This window comes from Gorilla gorilla, chromosome 3 (assembly GCF_029281585.2).
Source record: "Gorilla gorilla gorilla isolate KB3781 chromosome 3, NHGRI_mGorGor1-v2.1_pri, whole genome shotgun sequence".
In the NCBI taxonomy this organism is placed as follows: Eukaryota; Metazoa; Chordata; class Mammalia; order Primates; family Hominidae; genus Gorilla; species Gorilla gorilla.
This window is the reverse complement of record NC_073227.2, coordinates 96,918,441-96,941,237: the sequence shown is the minus strand read 5'-3', so window position 1 is coordinate 96,941,237 and position 22,797 is coordinate 96,918,441. Positions and strand designations below refer to the sequence as shown.

Genomic DNA, 22,797 nt, shown 5'->3' with positions numbered 1-22,797 from the left:
ATAATCAACAATTATTTTCCTCTTGGAGTGGCAGCTACTGCCTCGCTAATAAAAAGCCAAGGCCTAGGAGTGTCAGGAGACCCTCGGAGCACGCCACCTGCCCCCATCAGCCGGGGTGCTGGCCGTGAAAGCCCCTGGGAGCCATCCTCGAGACAGGGCTTTCCAGAGTCGCCGCAGAGCCCGAAATAGACGCGCTCCAGAAAGCAGCCGGCCGGCCCCCGCCTCCCTCTCCGTGCCCAGCCGCCCTCCTCACTCACCATCGCCGCTCGCCTCGCGGCCGCCGCCCCCGGGCTGCTCGGGGCTCCAGGCCGACGCCAAGTTCAAACTTCGCCGCCGCTCCGAGGAGGCGGCACGGGGCATCGCCGGCGGGGCCCAACGCGCTCAACAATGGGCGGCCCAGCAGCGCCCTGCGCCACCGCGCCACCGCGCCGCGTCTACAGCTGCACGGTGGGCCGGGGCAGCGCAGCTGGAGGACGCTGATCCCGCGCGGCGCGCCGAGGGTGCGGGGCGCTCGCCCACCTCTCGTCCCGCCCGGGCCCGCGCAGTCCACCCCGCGCCCGCCGCACCCGAGGGGCCGCGCTGGCTCGGCGCTGGCTCGGCGCTCGCTCGCCACCAGGTAATCCCACAGGAAGCCTCCCGGATTGGCCCGGGAGCTCAGGACCGGATTTGCATTTCAATGGCAAAGAAGGCTCCCTAAGGTTTGAAAACGGATTCTGGGGTGGAAGCGTCGCGCTCCACTCGCCCCTCCGCGGTCCTTGGGTCCTTACGGTATTAAGGGGACCGGACCGAAGCACACACCCTCAGTCCCTCTGCCCATTCAATCAGAAAGGTGCCTTAATTAACCTCCCCCCGTTGTAAAATGCACAGGAATCCAAAAGCAAAATATCAACTTTAAGAAGCCCGCGCTCGCTTTTCAGAGGCTATACAGTTAGTAATTGATCAAATGAAGCATGAATGAAGCAAGGTAAAAAGTTCACAGCTAAAAAAAAAAAAAAAAAAAAAAAAAAAAAAAAGCTCGCATTACAAGGAAAATAACCATCCTTTTTCTCAGCATGCCCTCTTCTCAGTGTAAGTCACAGCAGAGATGCAGGTGGTGGTGAATGCCGCTGAAGCCTTCCTTCCGGGCCTGTTTTTGTTTCCATAAGCATCGTCTCTGATTAGACAAGAGACGTGATTCTTTCGGTCGTCATGACTGGAATTTCGAGAGATTTTGTATTCAGCTTTGCAAACTTTGGAATTTTAGAAAATATATCCATTTGCATTTGTTTTGCATTTATGATATAGGCGTCCAGTTAATATTCTAAAGGAAGGGATGGTGCTAGTTTAAGTTTCATCTTTCTTCAAAGGTTCTTCCAGCCTCTTTCAACGGAGGTAGGAATTTTTTCCCCTCAGAGTCCTCTCTTAATTGCTCTCACGTGTCACCTCCAGAGATGAAAGTAACAGTAAGGTTTGAAATTGGCTTTATTCTAATTCAAGTAGAATCCCTGTTGTTAAATGTCCAGGTTCTATATTTAAGGTAATAAATATGCATATAGACAAAGAGAAGACCTCACTAGGTAGGAAATAGAAACCTCCCTTACCAAACAGCTGATACCACATTTGCCTTTACTTGTCTGTGCTCTTATATCCTGACAGAATGCAGGAGCATTAGCAGCCACGGCAACCACTGAATAAACCTCTTTACTGAAACCTTCATGGACAGGCTCCTCCCTGCCATAAAGTATTATCCTCCTTAAAATTGTATTTTGTTTTACCTATGGTATCACAAGCAGGTATCAACACATACACAGCTGTCACACAGTCATGGGGTAACCACAAACATTGTTGCTAGGCATTGGAAGCAGAGAGGTTAATATGGTTTGTTCTGTGTCCTCGTGTCCTGTGGCAATCTTGTTTGGGGGAGAGGGAGGTGATGTCCAGAACTTAAGCTTTGAAGAAGTGGTCAGCCCTTGCAGTTTATAACACACATTGCCGCTGCCATTGCGTGTCGGGGGGAGTAAGAAGTATTAGCTGGAGAACACAGCCAGGAGCTCTGTGGGCAGAACAGATAAGGCCTCCTCTCCTGCTGCTGCTTTATCTTGTTTTCTAAGTGCTCTGGGTCAGGTGAAATCTCATAAGGGTGGAACAGATCCCTCTACTTCTGTGTGAAACATCACTGTAAATTGGTGATTAAAAACACAGTTTGGGTCCAAATCTCACCTCCCACACAGCATGGATGTTACACCAGTGAAATTCATCACTATGACCAGAGGTCCCTGGGCTTCCTTTGTAACATAGATTCTGGAAAAACACTTTTAACTTGTATCTGCAATGTAGAGGCATCATCCGATATTTTTAGATGGAAGCAAACAACTTGTCTCATGGGATCAAAAGTAAGACATGAAGAAATTACAGCAACAATACAAAATTATGCTAATGTCTCTCTGCATGAGCTGGGGGTTAGTTTCCTCAACTGGTACCTCAGTTCTCCTTGTCTGTCCCTTCCTCCACAAGACGAAAGAATGACCTGAAATAGTTACACATATCAAGTGTGTGTATGTGTAAACTCCCAGCCGCTATTAAAGATGTTCTCTGTAAAATCACACTGCCCTTTAGTTCCTGTCTTAAGACTGCTTTCAGAAATAATGCATCACATTAGAATCGAAAGCATTTTACTTTTTATTAAAATCAAATATATTAATGAATAAATAAAGCTTTAAAAATGCGAAAATATTTTGTGAGAAAGTTACACATAGGAAAAAAGTGCACAGCCTGTCCTAGAAAGGGTGTGCATGGCCAGTCTGGAACTTGTAATTTGTACATTTTTTCTTTTGTTTAAAAGTTTTTATTTTAAACATTTTAATGGACAGATGATTCACATGCCATTAAAATTTACACTTTTCAAAAGACGTTTTTAAATAGGTTACCATTTTTTGCTCCCTTTCCTTCACCAAAGCCACCTCTGGTGCTGGAGTGTGTTGTGGGAAGGAAAGACCAGAGAGACTGGAATAAGTCCCCAACATGGTCCTAGAGCAGCACAGCACCCACCTGCACAGAGGTACACCAGATTGAGGTGTGCAAGGTCCCGCAGGTGGTCCTGAGTCAAAACCAGGGAGTCAGTGACAGAACCCACAACACTGGCAGCCAGAACAGCACTGTGTGCATTTATGCCAAGTCAGTTTCCTCCCTTCTCTCTTAAACATTTCAACCTACAAATCCAAATGTCAGTGAAAGATAAATATAATAACCTGTAAGAAATATTTAAAATCACATCAAATTAGAGTATGCTTATTGAGGATCTAGTATATTCAGAGGGTCTGATTCATATTGTATACATATAGATATTGAGAAGTTTGTTTTTTTACTACAGTTGATTAGTTGGGAGGGACCTGTGAGAATGAGTATCTTTTTTCAGACAAAAAGCTCTAGAAATTTCAGATTATTGTCATACATCTCAAAATTCTAGATTCAGCACTTATTCTTTGAATTATTTCATCTTAATTTAAAGTCTAATACATTTTCAATTTAAGTCTAATACATTTAATTAATTGTATATTTAAAAAGACTACATCCAGAAATCATACATTATTTGGGTTCTCAATTTATTCACAAGTTTAGCTTTTTTTATATATATTATGGCAATTTGGTTTTGTAACATAGTTATACTTTAAAATATTCAACTAAATTTCACTTAGAAATAGTCTACGAGGCTGGGCTCATGCCTATAATCCCAGCACTTTGGGAGGCTGAGGTGGGAGGATCGCTCAAGACTAGCCTGGGCAACATAGGGGGACGCCATCTCTACAAAAAATAAAAATAAAAAAATTAGCCAGGCGTGGTGGCATGCACCTGTGGTCCTAGCTATTAATAATAGGGAGGCTGAGGCAGGAGGATCATTTGTGCCTAAGAGTTTGAAGCTGCAGTGAGCTAGGGTTGTGTCACTGCACTCCAGTGTGAGCAACAGAGCAAGACCCTGCCTCTAAAAAAAAAGGCTATCATTACTTCCTTCTATACTTTCTTTTATTTTATTTTGAGATGGAGTCCCACTCTGTCACCCAGGCTGGAGTGCAGTGGTGCAATCTCAGCGCACTGCAACCTCTGCCTCCCTTGTTCAAGCGATTCTCCTGCCTCCCGAGTAGCTGGGATTACAGGTGCACACCACAATGCCTGGCTAATTTTTGTACTTTTAGTAGAGATGGGTTTCACCATGTTGGCCAGGCTGGTCTTGAACTCCTGACCTCAAGTGATCTGCCCATGTCAGCCTCCCAAAGTGTTGGGATTACAGGCGTGAGCCACTGTGCCCAGCCTATACTTTAAAATATTACTAAATTTTACTTAGAAATAGTCTACCATTATTTCTTACCAATTCAGTTTGACATTCCTTCTATAATTACAACTAAAGCTTTGATGTGAAAAACAATTACTTGAAATGTAGGAATCTTTGCTAAATAATTATTAACTCTTTCTTGTCACAGTCATACAATAAATTCCCTGGTTCATCTATACCAAGCTTGTCCAACCCTTAGCTTACAGGCCGCATGTGGCCCAGGATAGCTTCGAATGTGGTCCAGCACAAATTCATGAACTTTCTTAAAACATTATGGGATTTTTTTTGTGATTTTTTTTGTTTGTTTTTTAGCTCATCAGCTATCGTTAGTGTTAGTGTATTTTATGTGTGGCCCAAGACAATTCTTCTTCTTCCAGTGTGTCCCAGGGAAGCCAAAAGATTGGACACCCCTGCTCTATACTGTTCTTTTCAATGTTGACACTTTAGAGAAACAACTTATATATAAGTTGAAAGTCAGTTTTAGGAACTGTTTAATGACTAATATAAACAACACACAACAAAGAAAGAACACACTTGAAACATAGATTGTTTGCTTAGGAGAGAAAATATTAGGAGGAACAAATGATGTGCTGCTTTCTCAAATGGGTGTTGGGGTTTACTGTGAACAATATATAACTTCTAGCATAATATTCACTTTAATAAATATTTTGATTTTTTGGAACCACTCACAACAAAATGAAAAACAAGTGAACAACCATCCTAGGTGTCCTAGAAGAAGATGTTAAAATGGAAACTTTAGGGAAATGCATTTAAGGCCATGCCAACCCCTTAGAAATGATCTATTTCATGTAGTGAGCATGAAGGAGGAAAACTCTATAATTTCTTTCAGCTTCTCAGAGTTACTTTGTCTTTTCAAATACCTTTTAACATCTCTATCACAGTCTTTTCCCGTAAATAGGCCAGTGAGCCCCCAGATCCTCTGAGTTGATACTGGCCTCACCCTCTCTCTGGATAAGGTCTCTTTGTGTGGCAGCTGTTTCACAGTGACCAAAGCACCTCCAGGTTTTCTGTTGTTCTTTATAGCCCCAGGGTCCCAAGTAAAGGCCTTAATGCATCCTGGCTGTTATCCCGAAAGCTATCTTGCACAGGTGAGAACCCAAAGAAAAGAGAGAGGAGGACTAGGTAGATGAGAGTTATTCACTATCTATGCTACCAAAGTATGTTAGCACAGCAGTCAACTACAATGCGCATGGAGCCTGTATCAAACCTGTATAGGTTTAAACAGAGGCAAAAAGGTTAGGAAAGAACAGAGCAACAATACTAGCAGAATGAGACCTACAGGGATAGCCTCAGAGGGTGAAGGTAGCCAGCAAGTTCTTGTCCTTATGGAGACACGGAACACAAAGGACCCTGTCAAGGCTATGGGGGTCACTGGTTAAATAACAGTCACTCAGGTCAGCAGCCCCAAGTCATTAAGGAGACAAGAATTGACAGCATTCTTTTTGGGAAGTCTTGGTTGAAAGATTAGAAATGCATCCTGTAAATTGGAAGCAACCGAAATGTTCATGTAGAAAATAGTTAAATTAATTGCAAAGGATATTATGCAGCATTTAAAGTAAAAGAAGGGGGTCCTATATGTGCTGACATGGAGAGATGTCCACATTATCTAGTGAAAAAGCTTCCCATTTGCTGTCTACATCCACCAGTACATACAATATTTGTTACATGTTTTATAAATATCCAGAAAAACTTCATGAAGGAAAGCTAAACTCTTCTTGGAGAGTGGCATTGCAGGGAGAAGAATTCTGGCAGATAAATAAAAATTTATCATTTGTTTTAAACGCTTCTATAGACTTTGAGGATTTTTTTAAAACAAGAACCATGATTTACTCTTTGAATTACATTTGTATAATAAACATTTTAATAACTTTAAAAAGCATCCTGGGTTCTAAAGTAGTTCCATCAAATAAGTTAATCTTGATTAACTGAATATTTGACTTTCTGCCTACCCTTTTCTATTCCTTTCTTATGCTGAGGCATAAGACAACCCAAGAAAAATGTTCAGAGTCAAAACTCGACTGAACTGTCACACCTTGAAGATAAATGAAATTTTCCAAGAGCCTGGGTCCTCCAAGGCTAACAGAGAAAGAAAGAAGAAAAGGTAGAAAATGAAAAATAGAGAAGGGGAAGAAAGAGAGAGAGAAAAGAGATGGAGGAGGAATGGGGAAGAGAAAGGGGGAAAGAATGAGGGAAATTCGCTGGAGGGTAAAGGCAAGGAAGGAGGTCAGGAGAAACACTATAAGGAGAAAAAGCAAACTTCTATGAATGAGAATTTGTGCGAGAACACAAACATTACATGACCAAGGAAGAACACACCCCAGGCTGTTAATATAAGTTACCTGGGAAAGGTGGGGCAGGGAAATGATTAACTTTACGGTTTCATTTATGTTGTGTTCTAGTTATGTTACAACATCAAATAAAATTTTTTTAAAAAATAAAACATAATAGATGATTATGAAAAAAAAAACTATTCAGCAAAACTACGTTGACTGTAACTTGGGCATGTCACAGCCTAAAACTTCTACCCTTCACCTACATTCATGGGCAAATAAATATGATATTTGTTATCAGAGGCTTTTATGTAATGTGGTAAAACAAGGGCTTTCAGATAAAATTTTAATGGAAAGCTGTGAAATTCCGCAAGTTATCAGATTTATATGCCACCAGCATCTTGGATGGAACTGTCTACAAAAGTAAATAAAAATCAGCTATTACTGCATTGACTGGTAAAAACTGTCCACACTGGTCACTGCTCACATATGCACATTTTCCTCACTTGTCATTGCTATGTCACCAACCACATTATACGCTTTTCTTTCCTGGAGACAAGGAATTAATTTCTATGGCTAGAATAATTTGACAGCATAATATAAGGAGAGCTCAGTGCTAGACGTGACTTAGATAATCATCAAACTTTTCATTCCACTTATATTTTAGCTGGCAGAGTATCATTCAGGAAGTTTCAAAATAGCTTAAGATAAGGGAATTTTCTCATTCTCCTTTTTTTTTTCCTTCTTATCTTCCTTTCTCTCTCCTTGACCCATTTCAATTCAACTGCCACCTACTGAGAACCTGTTATATGCCAGGGATAGGGATATCAAGATGGATGAGGTCCAACCCTAACTTCAAGGAACTCACAGTGTAGTGGAAAACCCAGGTATCTAAAGAAATTATTTCAGTCCCATGTGCTAAGGATGGTGGAGTGTGGTGGTCAAAAGTGCGGACTGAATTCAAGATCTTGCCTGCTGGGGATGACGTCAGTTGATCTCACTAAGCCTCAGTTTTTCCTCTGTGAAAATGGTAATTACATCTTCCACAGAAGGTTTTTATAAAAATTAATATGGGATAATCATTGAGTGTGTGTGTTTGGGGCCAAGGTAACAGTGAGATATTAACTGCTTACTCATAACATTGACTTTTCCAGTAACCTTCTTCTTTCTTCCCAGTCAGTGTCATTCACTGACCAAAGCAAAACAAGGGAACACAACAGAACTCATAGAACAAAGGAATGCATGTGCCCAACTTAAGATGTGCAAGAATACTCAATTAGAGCCAGTTTTTCTTCCCAGCAGACATTACAGCTTTCTAGGACTGACAAAGGCAAGGAGAGCCAGAGGGAAAGTGGAGGGGAGTTAGGAGTGTTATGTGGGGCAAGATGAAAGCTCCAGAGAGGCAGAGAGAGTTGAGGGCACAAAGGATGTGGGCCCTGGTCCCAGGCAGGACTCCGGAGAACTGACTCAGTCCCAGAGTCCCTGCGAGCCCAGCATGGAGTGGGAATGAAAGAAATGTCTGTGTGGTACACCTGGGCTGGAGAGAGTGTTATACCTTCCACCAATCTTTCCAGTCCAAAGTGGTTCAGGAGAGGCAAATTGTTTCTGGTAATCCGAGAGGGCACAAATTCCTAATCCATCTGAAAAGGCTGCAGATACCAATATCCCGACACCAGACACCAACCAGACACTAGCATGGGGAATGGTGACAAGGATACCAAAGGTTCAATCTCATCCAGACACATACACACACACACACACACACACACACCCCCTAGACTCTGCCTAAGCTTCTTACAACTTAGCTGCAACCCCAGGAGCTAGAAGGGATCCTGAATTGGCTGATACTAAGTTTCTGTCTCCCAGCTGAATGAGGTCTCAAAATAGAAATTATGGTCAGTTTTTTTTTTTTTAAAGAAACAGTTACATTTCTCCCTTAATTTTGCCTGTGGTTCAATATTTGTACCCAGCAAACATGCTAAGTGTTCAATACTATGCCTGGCACATGAGAGCTGAAAATAGTGGCTATGATAATTTTGATAAATAGTTCTATGTGTTGGTAGCAAACAGAGGAGAGGATATTTATGTCAAGGAAGGATGCACAGGACATGCTTGGGAGAGGTTCTGAAGGATGTGCATGAACTTGCTAACTAAGAGGAGGGGAGGAATAGTTCAGGGCAGAAAGTTTGAAGATCTCAAAGCATCAAACAGCACAGGCCAGTTGTGGAACTGCAAGTGACATCACTAGGGCATGGGCAGGTGGCAGTTGATATAGATGGAGAGGCAGATGATGGAAGATAATGGCCCTTTAGGCCATCTTCAAGATCTATACTTTATACTGTAGGCAAAGAGAAATCACTAAAACTTTTATACCAGTGTCATGATCAGATCTGCACTGTTCAAGAAGTCATGCTGACAGCATGGGGAGGATATTGAATGGGAGGTGCCAGGCTCACTGATTTTGATCATAATGACTTTGCCACCAAGGTGGAATCCCATTTCAGTTAAGACAGCATTGCATCATGGAATTAATGGTTAAAAGTGTAGTCTCTGAAGCAGAATAGGTAAATTTGAGTCCTGGCTGCAGCGCTTATGATGTGATCTTGTGATGACCACTTACCCCATGAAGCAGTTTCTCACCTATAAAATGGTAGCTAAACATTGAATCTGAATCATAGAGTTGCTGAAGTTCTAGATGTAATACTTTATATGAAGCACTTAGGATAGTCCCTGCTATAAAGGAAGTGCTTATTGAATTTTAGCTCTTATTAATCAGGCAGCACTTAACATGTATGGGGGTGAGTGATGATTACGTGGGAGAAATAGGGTAATGTCTTTCACTTATGATATTTATTTAAATTTTGGTCCCCAAGCAAAATTTCAGAGAAGAAAATCCACTTTGTAAATTCACTTGTAAAAGGTATAGGTCGGGCCAGGTACAGTGGCTTACGCCTGTAATCCCAGCACTTTGGGAGGCCGAGGCGGGCAGATTGTGAGGTCAGGAGATCAAGACCATCCTGGCTAACACAGTGAAACCCCGTGTCTACTAAAATACAAAAAATTAGCCGGGCGTGGTGGTGGGCGCCTGTAGTCCCAGCTACTCGGTAGGCTGAGGCAGGAGAACGGCGTGAACCCAGGAGGCAGAGCTTGCAGTGAAGAGATTGCGCCACTGTACTCCAGTCTGGGCAACAGACCGAGACTCCGTCTCAAAAAAAAAAAAAAAGGTATAGGTCAAGCTGCAATCCAAACAACAAAACCTCACCAGCTTAAAACTGATTCTGGTTGTTTGCGCTGGAGAAAGTGTTTTTCCTTTTCAACCTTGAAGCTCTCAACAGGGTTGATGTGAATTACTAACAGCTGCCACCTCCTGTTAGTGGCAACAACCTTCTGGAAGAAAGTGAAGTGTGCTTGGTATGTGAAGGGCATTTGACTCTTTGAAAAAGACATGTGATCTAGGTGACAATGAGTACTGATGGCCCAGAATCCTGAAAGGTAAAACTCCACAAGTGACAGGTCCTTAAGAGCATGGGTTCAACTGGAGTGCATTCAAATACTGGTAGGTCCTTGTCACCAAGGAGAATGTGCCTGGGGAGCATGGGGAGGTGGTTATGTGCAGGATGGACAGGCTGAGCTGGATGGCATTCAGAACCTAACCTTTGCCTGAGCAGAAGTGAGAATATTATTTTCTGTTGAGACAAGTGAGTATTTTAATTGATGATGTCCAAAAAGCACAAGACTTGAGGACTGAATCTTTTCTGGGGCATAATCCCATATGTTCTAATGGAAGCTTTTTTTTTTTTCTTCTAGAAAAATATTCATGTTTTAACGACATAGAGGAAGATAAGTAAAGGCTTGGGGGAGCTATGAGGAAGGGGAAGCATAGAAGATTTAAGCATGGAATTTGGTACAGTTCCTATCCTTGGCTTACAATTTGTATTTTAACAAATACTGCTTCCCTGTCTGAGAAGCTGCCTGATGACTGGGTGGGGAAAAAGAGCCAGGGAAACAGTGTAGGAGATAACGAGATGAAAAGGAAGAAAGACTAGGCCAAGAGTAGACCTGGGATGGAAGACACTAGCGTGCCTGGAGGGCAGTGTGTGGGGGATTTTAAGACTAGGTTGAGGTATCTGACTCTAATCTTATGTGATAAGTAAGGAGACAGGAGAACTACAAATAGAGAAAGGTGACACTGTCATAAACTGGCATGCAAGTTGAACAAATGACTTGTAGAAATCTGTTTTAATGACTGGTAGAATCATGTTTTTCCATTGCTACAAACTTATCACTTATTTATTGTTAAGAGCAGCTTCGCTGACCAAGACAATCATCAAATACACCAATGATTTCTTCATAACAATAAAAAACATCAACAACAAAACTAAAATTACTTTAAAAAAAAATTGCTCGGCTGGGTGCGGTGGCTTACGCCTGTAATCCCAGCAGTTTGGGAGGCCGAGGCAGGCGGATCACCTGAGGTCAGGAGTTTGAGACCAGCCTGGCCAACATGGTGAAACCCCGTCTCTACTGAAAATACAAAAAATTAGCCGGGCATGGTGGCAGGCACCTGTAATCCCAGCTACTCGGGAGGCTGAGGCAGGAGAATTGCTTGAACCTGTAAGGCGGAGGTTGCAATGAGCCAGGATCGCGCCATTGCACTCCAGCCTGAGGAACAAAAGCAAGACTTCGTCTCAAAAAAATAAATAAAAAATAAAATTGCTTATTGATTTGGCACTTCATGTCTTTGCGTCGTATCAGAATTTTGGGCCTTTCAATTTTATTCATAGCATCAAAACACCCATCCGACTGACTCAGTTGTCTTCTTAAGACTTTGGTATATAAGGTCTTGACTACATATAAATATTTAAAGGTCATCGACATTGCCATACACTGCTTTAAGAAAACCCAAAGTGCTATGAAAAATAAACTTCAAGAGATAAAAGCAAGAAAAGTTGCTAGGGTAAAACTAATTGGGGTTCCTGAAATGCAAATGACTTCCTTTGATGATTTACTCCTACTGAGGTCCAGACAATATGATATTGAATGTCCACAAATTTTCTAAAAGGGGCTAAGTCTTATTTGGTGCTCTATGTCAACAAAAAAACCCTTATCTTTACTTGTAAACCTTAATATTTATGTTTGAAAAGAAAAATTTTCCATTAGCTAGTTGGCAGTTTCATTGGACTTGAAGTGCTGGCCTCCTTGGCTCTCAAAGGAAAAACAGAAATTAAATGTAGCTCCTGTTTACTTTTTTTGGCAGTCTCACTTTAATTGTTGACTTAAAAAAGCTAATTCACCTCTCTTATTCTTTAAAAACCTACAAACAATGTGCTTCTAAGAGGGATTCTAGCCAGTAACCACCATGATAACTCTTCAGAGTACTTAATTTTCTAGGATCTCTTTCATTTGCCTCAAATCACACATTTTATTTTAGACTTTCACAAGCAGATTCAAGCAAGAGGAAAATTTTTCTTGACTTTCCAGTTTATTTGCTTTTAAGCACAACTTTCTCCCCGTAGGTGTTCAGGAAACTGTTCTACTCCAAGCCGGATGTGAGTATTATGCCACATACTTTAGCGCTCTTGCCTAGAAACGAGAAGATAAGATGGGGGAAAAATATACTTTTAAAATTCTTATAGTCGGCACATTTGGGCGGTGTCCAACATGTGCTTGTATTGGTCAAAGGCAAGAAGATAACAGAGTCCTGAGCAGATTCTAGCAGGCTCTTGGCTGCTGCCATTTCTTGATGGTAGACCAAAAATCATGGCAATACAGACAGACACACTTGCCCACAAAGAGTTGCGCCATTGTCTATTGTTAAGAGAAGCAGCCACCATGTATTTTGTGCCGCCTGGTCATTCACCTCGCCTGGTTATTTATATACTTTTTTCTAATTTTTACAATAATACCTTAAGGTAGCTATTATCAGTCCTGTTTTATAGAAGAGAAAACGAAGCTCAGCTTTTAAGTAACTTCCCAAGGTCCAACAGTAAAGAAGGGAGAGAATGAAGACTCAGAGAAGTCTGCCCAACCCCAAAGCCCATGCTTTTCTCTCACACCACCCTGGATAACCAAGATGTGCTGTAGGTTAAACTATTTTAATAAGAGGACAAAGTTTGCTATCTCCTAGAAGGTAAAGGAAAGTTGACACATTCATTCTGTACAGGCAAATACTTTATTCCTATTCAGGGCACTAAGAAAAACCAAGCTACTTATAAACCCTTTTTACCTCGTAAGTCTAATGGGGGATGGACAAAGCCCCAGATGTCTCTAGAATGATTTTTCCTCAGTAAATGGGAATTTATTCAAATTTTCCTTAAAAATTGTACCTTTTCACATAACTTTGCCTGATTTCATCCTAACTGGCTAAGCTATAACGGTCAGAGATTTTCTTTTTTCTTTTTCTTTTCTTTTTTTTTTTTTTTTGTGAGACGGAGTCTCGCTCTGTCGCCCAGGCTGGAGTGCAGTGGCGCCATCTCTGCTCACTGCAAGCTCCGCCTCCCGGGTTCACGCCATTCTCCTGCCTCCGCCTCTGGAGTAGCTGGGACTACAGGCGCCGGCCATCATGTCCGGCTAATTTTTTGTATTTTTAGTAGAGACAGGGTTTCACTGTGTTAGCCAGGATGGTCTCGCTCTCCAAGGGTCAGAGTTTTTCTAACGACCTTTAATGAGTCGAATAATTACCATTTTACAAGCATGCCCTGGTTTCCCTCCTCCATTTTCCTTTGTCTGGGTTTCGATCCTTTCCTTAACGCCAATCTCTGCTATGGAAATTCTAGCCAACCTCCCAGGACCTGCAAAATATATTCCTTTCTCAATGAAATGCCTCTGATCCTCATCCAAAAGCAACTTCTCTCTCTTCTAAGTGTTCAAAACTGCATCATTCAATCATCTACTATAGCCTTTATCACGTTTTAACTTTAATAAATCTATTGATACCATTAAAACAAAAATCTTCCTCCTAGATGAAAAGTGTTTTAGGAGCAGGGATTCTGCCTCATTCATCTCTGATGCCACATGGTGAATAGCACACACAGGTATGGTTGAATTCATGTTCCTAAAACACTAGACACATGCCCACCATCTCATTTTTATAAGGCTAGGCTATCCTCCTTGTCCCCCTTTGTTTTTGTAAGTCCCATTCTTCCAAGATCTTTTCCCAGTTGCTCCAGCCATTTTTTCCCTGAATTTATGAACCAAATTTTTGGTACTTGTCATAAAACTGCTGAGAAGCATATGCGTATGCCCTGTATTCCCAACGAGATCTACTCCTGGAGCTAATTTATCTGAATATTATTCTTGCTACTGACAACAACTTCCATTTATTGACCAGTGTCTCAGGAAGTCTGCTGAGTGCTTTATTTTCCTTATCCTGTTGAATCCCTTGAATAACTTTAGGGTCCCCTGACTTTGTTCCTCAGCCTGTATCAGCTTCTCTGCTATCATCTATCTACTTACCTACCTATCTATCTATCCTCTAACTACGTATCTAATGATTGACTGATGACAGGGTCTCACTCTGTCACCCAGGCTGGATTACAGTGGCATGATCGCAGCTCACTGCAGCCTCAAAGGGATCCCTGGGCTTAAGGGATTCTTCTGCCTCAGACTCCTGAGTAAGTGAGACTACAGGCACACATCATCATGACCAGATAATCTTTAAATTTTTTATTAAAATGGGGCCTCTATGTTGCCTAGGGTGGTCTTGAACTCCTGGCCTCAAGTGATCCTCCCATCCTGGCCTTCCAAAGTGCTGGGATTATGGGCATCAGCCATCGCGCCTGGCCTCTACTTATAATATACTCCAGGATTTTGCAACTAGACAGTAAGATTCTTGAGGGAAGGGACTACATCTTTCTTACTCTTCTGGGTACCTACAGTGTCTAGTACAAGGCATGGTAGATAATAGATCTCCAATAAACATTCCTTTGGAGTTTTCAAACTACTGAGATCACAAAACAAATAATGCTTTGAAAACTGTTTTTAGAAATACCAGTGGTACTTCAATATCATGAATTAATGAGTGAGAACCCTGCTTCTGTCAGTATGGTAGTTGCCAGGTTAAGAATTCTGCATTTTGTCCCCTTATCCAGCATGAGATCCCTGTTCTTCATAAATGGGTGTGTTTTCACCGGTGCTAATATGCATCTGGACTTTGAGCTTCCCTCCCACTCCCTACACACACCCCACCTTGTTTATCTCTGGTCTATGTTCATATTCATGTCTGAAGGGAACATTGGTCTCTTCCTCATGTGTAGGAATGAATAAATCTGACAGAACCTAAAAGCATACCCAGAGGAAACTGTCTAAGCCCATTATTTATATCCCTCGTTTTCTTATTAACTAACTGCCAGATTCCAGAAAACTGTAGCCAACCCAAGAAGGACCCCTGGCAGCCGGTATGAACCCTAAGACCAGAGACTAGTATGCCACAGTTGCTGAAGAGTGGGGGTAATGGGGAGGATGAGTGGGGAGAAGGTAAGAAATGGCTTCTAGAAACTTGACATGGCTGGGTGTGGTGGCTCACACCTGTAATCCCAGCACTTTGGGAGGCCGAGGCAGGCGGATCACTTGAGCCCAGAAGTTCAAGACCAGCCTGGGCAACATGGAGAAACCTGGCTCTACAAAAAATGCAAAAATTAGCTGGGCATGGTGATGTGTGCCTGTAGTCCCAGCTACTTGGAAGGGTGAGGTGGGAGGATCACTTGAGCCTGGGGAGGCGGCGGTTGCAGTGAGCTGAGATTGTGGCAGCCTGGGCAATGGAGCAAGACCCTGTGTTAAAACAAAAAAAAAAAAAAAAAAAAGGAAGGAAGGAAGGAAAGAAAGAAAGAGAAAGAAAGAAAGAGAAAGAGAGAGAAGAAAATAAATTTGACATATGATCTAGGAAAAAAAGGATTATTCTGCTTCCTGCTATTAGAGGACAACTCAGCCTCGATCCTCACGTTATGAGGAGTCAGAGAGGTGGCTAAAGGTTCAAGGATGTGAATGAGTTCCTCTCTCACCTACCTGAAAATGTGTAGGAGAGAAGAAAAGATAAATAACCTGTAGAAATATAGGATCACTGTTCATAGAAAACAGGTATCTCTTATATTAAAAATACTTTAAAATTTTGACTTTTCAACATATGAATTGATGAAAACATTATACAGAATCAGAAAAGTCCAACTTTTTAATTCTAATTTAAAAACAACAGTAAGGCTGGGCATGGTGGCTCATGCCTGTAATCCTAGCACTTTGGGAAGTAGAGGTGGGAGGATCGCTTGAGGCCAGGAGTTCCAGACCAGCCTGGTCAACATAGCAAGACCCCTGTCTCTACAAAAGAAAAGTAGTTGGGTGTGGTGGCACATACCTGTAATCCTAGCTACTTGGGAGTCTGAGGCAGGAGGATCACTTGACCCCAGGAGTTCAATGTTACAGTGAGCTACGATTGCGCCACTGCACTCTAGCTTAGGCAACAAAGTGAAACCCTGTCTCAAAATAAACAAATAAATAAATATTTTAAAAACACAACAGTAAAGTGGGGACACGGGGGTTGTTTAATGGATATAGAGTTTCAGTTTTGCAAGATGAAAAAGTTCAGGAGATCTGTTGTGCCACAATGTGAATATACTTAATACTACTGAATTGCACGCTTATAAGTGGTGAAGGTGGTAAATTTTATGTTATGTATTTTTCATCACAATTAAAAATTTTTTTAACAAAGACACAGTAAAGAACAAGTATGAAAAAGAAGAAAATAGCCTAATTCATTCTGAAGAGGAAAATACACTATTGCTCAATTTGGCTGCTATTTAAACCCCACCTCACTCCTCCACCCTTGGCTTTCTTCTCTCAGCAAGCTGCCTAGCAGTTAATCTTAAACATCCTTTCTCTTTATGTAGACAAAAAGGACAAAAAATAGAAAAATATAAGACTTTACAGAAACAGAGAGGAGAACTGTGGATCTTCAGAAAAAAAAAAAAAATCTTTCTTTCTAAACCATTGGCCAATAAGATTATTTTAAAAATTACCTTGGTATAATATATAATGGCAAAAGAAGCTTTTGAAGACCCAAATAAGACTATATTAAGTCCCTAATCACACAGTGTGATTCCAACTCAAGTCTGATAGAGATTCATAGAGCTAACCGTTGAAGACAGTCATGGCGACAGGCAAAATGAGAAGCTTAAGGAACCCAACTCAATTACTTATTACCTGGGCTACCTACCCACCCTCACCCCATCCCACTTTTTCTTTCTTATCCAGTGGGGAGGCTAAGCTGTTTATATTGACTGATTTAATTTGGGAAGGGACTTTTCAAAAAATCTGGCCTAGTTTTGAGTTTGTTTTTGAAATGGGTGTTTCTTGATCAAAGCAACAAACAGCAAATGTTGTTTTCATGTATGCTCCCTTTAGTTTGGAAATTTGTAGGGAAGAGAACTTTTTTAAGGGCAATGAGGCAGAATCCCCTTAATGCAAGTAATATTTTTTCACCAAATTAAAATGCGTGTATCTGGCTGGGCATGAGCCACCATACCCTGTAATCCCAGCACTTTGGGAGGCGGAGGCAGGCGGATCACGAGGTCAGGAGATGAGACCATCCTGGCTAACACGGTGAAACCCTGTCTCTACTAAAAATACAAAAAATTAGCCGGGCGTGGTGGCGGGTGCCTGTAGTCCCAACTACTTGGGAGGTTGAGGCAGGAGAATGGTGTGAACCCAGGAGGCGGAGCTAGCAGTGAGCTGAGATCGCGCCACTGCACTCTAGCCTGGGTGACAGAGCGAGACTCGGTCTAAAAAAAAAAAAAAAAAAAAAAAAAAAGCATGTATCCTTTACAAAATGGTGACATATTAGTAGCTTTTCTTTGGGGAGTAACTAAGTTTCAAGTCAACTTGCCACATTGTTTGAACTTACTGTCCCTATCAAAAGAAGCTGGTGAGCGCAGAGAAACGGTATTCTTTTTTTTTTTTTTTGGTCCCTAATTTGAAGTAACAGAGTAAGTTCCAGTAAAAAGAATTTAATTAAAACATTTAAGATATATGCCTGCTGAAGCAATATCCTCAATGCCAACAATAGGGATAGAATTATTCTCTGGTTTTCTTTTCTCTCCGAAAATATTACCTTAGTTTCTTTTAACCAAATGACCTTAGCACTTTGTATGCATATCACTTCATTGTTAATCTCATTTATAGAATTAGAACAGAAAATCTTGCTATGTTCATTTTTTTTAGAGGGATAAATCATCTTGACTTTCTTTCTCACTGTGTCCTTCATGGAAATTGTATATAAAGTTCCTGTTTCCTAACTCTGAAAAACACCCTTTCCCTTAAATGTGGGGGCCATGGTATCACATAAGTAACAAAAGTCAATATATGTTGAGTATCCCTAATCCAAAAATCTGAAATCCAAACTGCCCCAAAATCTGAAACTTTTTGAGCACTGACGTGATGCCCAAAGGAAATCTTCACTGGAGCACTGTGGATTTTGGATTTTTGGATTAGGGATGCTCAGCTGGTAAATATATAATGCAAAAATATCAAAATCCAAAAAAATTTTTAAAAAATCTGAAATCCAAAACACTTCTGGTTCCAAGCATGTAGGATAAGAGATACTTAACCTGTATCGGCTCAACCTGTCTCTCTCTAGATGTTTCTTTCTGGGTGTTCTTTCACCTAACGTGTTTTATTAACATGTTTTATTGTGCATCTCTTTTCCATGGGAACTATGTGATGAAATCTGTCTGGCAGGCTGGGGAACTATAGGAAGGCCCCCTAAACTGGAACTGAGGGATTGCAAAAGGATTCTAAACAGAGATATAGAGATTAAATGGGAGTTAGGTTAGCAAAGAGAATGAAGAGGGCTGGCAGACCCAGGAAAGGGAAGATGCCAGTATGGATGGAGGAGAGCACAAAGGAGGAAGTGGCTACAGCTGGCACACACAGCCTGGGCACAAAGGCCCGGCCGGCCGGCTCCAGATACACAGCTACGGTCAAGTCCTGGTTAGGAGTTTGAAGTTTATCCAAAAGGCAACTGGAAGCCATTGGAAGTTTTTAAGCAGAGGGACAGGATCAGATCTGCATTCTTGAAGGATCACTATGGTTGTAGTGGACACTGATGGAGTGGGGCAAGGCCAGAGGTAGGAAGAACAGTTAGGGCACAGTAGTGGGAGTACACCTGGAGGTGATGCTGGCCCCTCTATTGCCAACATGTAAGCTCCATGAGGCCAGGGGTCTGCTTGGTTTGTTTACTATACCTCAAGCATCTAGGAAAGTGGCTGGCACATAATAGGTGGTCAAATGTTTGTTGAAAAAACAAATAAATAGGCTAAACTAGGGTAATAGCAGAGGGGATTAAAAGGGAGGTGAGGATAGGGAGACAAATTAGAAAGTGGAGTGGATAGGTCTTGTTAATCTTTCTTGAACTCTTTTATTTTTATTTATTTATTTATTTTTGAAACAGGGTCTTACTCTGCACCCAGCCTGGGGTGCAGTGGCATGATCTCAGCTCACTGTGACCTCCCAGCCTCAAGTGATCCTCCCACTTCAATCTCCCAAGTATCTGAGACCACAGGCATGCACCACCATGCCCGGCTAATTTTTATATTTTTAGTAGAGAGAGGGTTTTGCCATATTGCCCAGGGTGGTCTAAGTTCCTGAGCTCAAGTGATCCACCCGCCTTGGCCTCCCAAAGTGCTAGGATTACAGGCATGTGCCACTGCACCTAGCCAAAATCTCTTTCATGATTTATACAGTTATGCCCTTTGCTTTTCTTTCTATAATAAATCTGTTTGATTCAATATAAAATATCTAAGTTATTTTTCAAATAAAATGCCTTTTTTTAAAAAAAAAAGTATACAATTCAATGATTTTTAGTAAATGGATAGAGTTTTGCAACCATCACTATAATCCAGGTTTAGGACATTTTCATCACCCCCAAAATTCCCTCATGCCCAATACCTGCTCCCACCCACTAACCCACGCATCACTGATCTCCTTTTTGTCTCTATAGATTTTCCTTTTCTAGATATTTCAAATAACTTGAATCACAATATGTAATCTTTTGTGTCTGGCTTCCTTTACTTAGCATAGTGTTTTTGAGGTCCGTCTGTGTTGTAGCATGTTTCAATAGTTAATTCCTGTTTATTGTAGAGTAGTATTCTATTGTATAGAAATACAACATTTCATTTATCCATTTACAAGTTGATGAACACTTGGATTATTCCCACATTTGGTCTATGATGAATAATTCTGCTTTGAACATTTGTGTAAAAGTCTTAGAGTGGATGGACAGAGGCCTTGTTAATTTTTATTAGATGTGGGAGGTTGTGAGAAAAATGAAGGGGGCAAGGAAGATGCCCAGATTTCAAGCTTGGCAACTAATGAGTGATGATACCTAATTCACAGAAATGGGGAAGACTAGAAAGAGAGCAGTTTTGATGAGAAAGATTACCTCAGTCTGGGGCAAGTGCCTATGAGATATGGTGTGGGTGTGCCCAGTTGGCAGGTAGGCACATGGATGTGGAACCTTAGTTTCCTTAAAACATCTAACAAAGTTAGGCCCGTTTTTGAGCAGCATGTCCCATGTTTAAGATGCATTTCTCAGGCATAATAAAAGCAATTCTCTGTGACTTAGGCTCGCCTCTATATAAATCTGACCAAAGAGAAATTCATGTAACATCCCACATACTCGTTTTGGTTTGCACAACAATTATTTTTTTTTTTAAATTTTAAGCAAAAAGTTTATTTAAACAAGACATGTGAAGAGAAAAGTATCTAGGATTCGTTTTTTTTTTTTTGAGACAGAGTTTTGCTCTGTAGCAGTGCAGTGGCCCGATCTCGGCTCACTGCAACCTCCACCTCCTGGGTTCAAGTGATTCTCCCACCTCAGCTTCCCGAGTAGCTGAGATTACAGGCACACCCAGCTAATTCTTTTTGTATTTTTAGTAGAGACAAGGTTTTACCATGTTGGCCAGACTGGTTTCGAACTCCTGACCTCAAGTGATCTGCCTGCCTCGGCCTCCCAAACTGCTAGGATTACAGGTGTGAGCCACTGAGTCCAGCCATAGGATTACTTTTTTTGTTTGTTTTAGAGTAATTTATCCCTACTTAAAGACAGATTCCCCTACACGTAACAGCTACATACAAAAGAGTTATAAAACCGTCCTTGGTTTAACAAGGATAAATGAAAAACATTAAAATTCTCCAATTGAACAAGGTATACTAGGATTTTTATGTTGTTGTTGTTTTGTTAAAACAGTAAAAGCAAAATAACTTACTAGAATAGAAAGATAATTGCTGAGTGAGCATGCCACTAAAGGAGAAAGGGGGCATTTTCACACTATCAGCATTTTTCCCTATCCCGTCTCCATGTGATGTCAATCAAAACATACCATTGGCTGTTTAGTTAAAAAAATGCAATATGCTTGTGCACATATATCAGTTACTTTATGTGCAATAAAGGAATGGGGAAGGGGGAAATTAAATAATAGAGAAAACTATACTGTAGTAGTCAGGATGTGGTAAAACCAAATTGCTGTTTTCTAATTCAGAATGTCATGTTGGTCTGAAAAGAAAACAGTACTGGAGTAACGAAGCAGGTTCCCTTCTCAGTAGACACCTCCCCTCTGCTGTTGGAACACATCAATTGTATCTTCATCCTCTATTTCAAACTGTGCAGGTGTGTCTGTTTCATTGATTTGTTGCCTGTCAAATCGGAATCTGATCTGCCTCATTGACAATCCCTATCATTCACAATACACTTTCATTAGTTTACTAAGTGATGTATGCCTGTTAGTTTTTTTCGTTTGTTTGTTTGTTTGAGACGGAGTTTTGCTCTTGTCGCCCCAGCTGGAGCGCAATGGCACAATCTCAGCCCACTGCAACCTCCGCCTCCTTGGTTCAAGCAATTCTCCTACCTCAGCCTCCTGAGTAGCTAGGATTACAAGCATGTGCCACTACGTCCGGCTAATTTTTTTTGTTCTTGTTGTATTTTTAGTACAGACGGGGTTTCACCATTTTGGCCAGTCTGGTCTCGAACTCCTGACCTCAGGTGATCTGCCTGCCTCAGCCTCCCAAAGTGCTAGGATTACAGGTGTGAGCCACCGCACCCGACATATGCCTTTTAATCAAACTGCACCACAGAACCATCCTGCCCCGCCACCTTCAAACTAATATGATCGTTGTTCTCAGTCTTGACTCCTTCCTTGGGCTTTTCGCCGGCCATGGCGAGCGCCGGAGTCTCCTCAGCTGCTGCTTCACAGAAGAGGTACCAGGTCCTCACCGAAGGAGCACACAAGCAGCACCAGGAGCTGCAGGAGGAGGCTGCAGCAATGGACGAGAGAGAGGGGGTGTGACATTATGTGCTCCCTCCCCGCACCCTGCGTGCACCTGCAGAACAACTTTTTTTTTTTTTTTTGAGAGGGAGTCTCCTTCTGTCGCCCAGGCTGGAGTGCAGTGGCGCACCTTGGCTCACTGCAACCTCCGCCTCCCGGGTTCAAGCGATTCTCCTGCTTCAGCCTCCCCAGTAGCTAGGACTACAGGCGGGCGCCACCACGCCCAGCTAATTTTTTTGTGTTTTAGTAGAGGCGGGGTTTCAGCGTGTTGGCCAGGAAGGTCTTGATCTCCTGAACTCATGATCCGCCCGCCTCAGCCTCCCAAAGTGCTGGGATTACAGGCGTGAGCCACCGCGCCCAGCCAACAATTTTAATAACATCTTCTATTTGCTTAGCATTTCCCCTTTAAACAAATTGTTGTAAAGAATACATAACAGACTGGGCATGATGGCTCATGCCTGTAATCCCAGTACTTTGGGAGGCTGAGGAGGAAGGATTGCTTGAGCCCATGAGTTGAAGACCAGCAACAGAGTGAGACCTTGTTTCTACAAAAAATAATTTAAAAATTAGCTGGGTATGATGGCACATGCCTGTAGTCCCAGCTACTCGGGGCTGAGGTGGGAGGATCGCCTGAGCCCTGGAGATTGAGGCTGCACTAAGCCGTGATCACATCACTGCATCCAGCATGGGTGACAGAGCGAGAACCTGTCTAAAAAAAACGAAACAAAACAAAAGAAAAAACAGCCTACATAATGTAAAGTGAACCATCTTAACCACATGTAAGTGTACAGTCCAGGGGCATTAAGTATATTCATGCTGTTGTGCAACCATCACCAGCATTCATCTACAGAACTCTTTTACTCTTGTACTCAGAACTCTTTTACTCTTCAGT

General features: G+C 41.8%; 1 protein-coding gene and 1 pseudogene across 3 annotated transcripts in view; both read right to left on the bottom strand.

The window, feature by feature from the left end:
* SHROOM3 (shroom family member 3) overlaps positions 1-22,797 on the bottom strand; it is a 349,443-nt gene that overhangs the window by 92,706 nt on the left and 233,940 nt on the right. Inside the window, exon 1 of one of the 3 annotated variants that reach the window (XM_019025820.4) lies at positions 258-984. The exons of the other annotated variants lie outside the window; for them this stretch is intronic. The gene's annotated coding sequence lies outside the window, so the exon portion shown is untranslated. Of the gene's footprint in view, positions 1-257; positions 985-22,797 lie in introns of those variants that run through there. 3 annotated transcript variants of the gene reach the window in all.
* On the bottom strand, positions 20,783-22,199 carry LOC134758330 (small ubiquitin-related modifier 2-like; annotated as a pseudogene).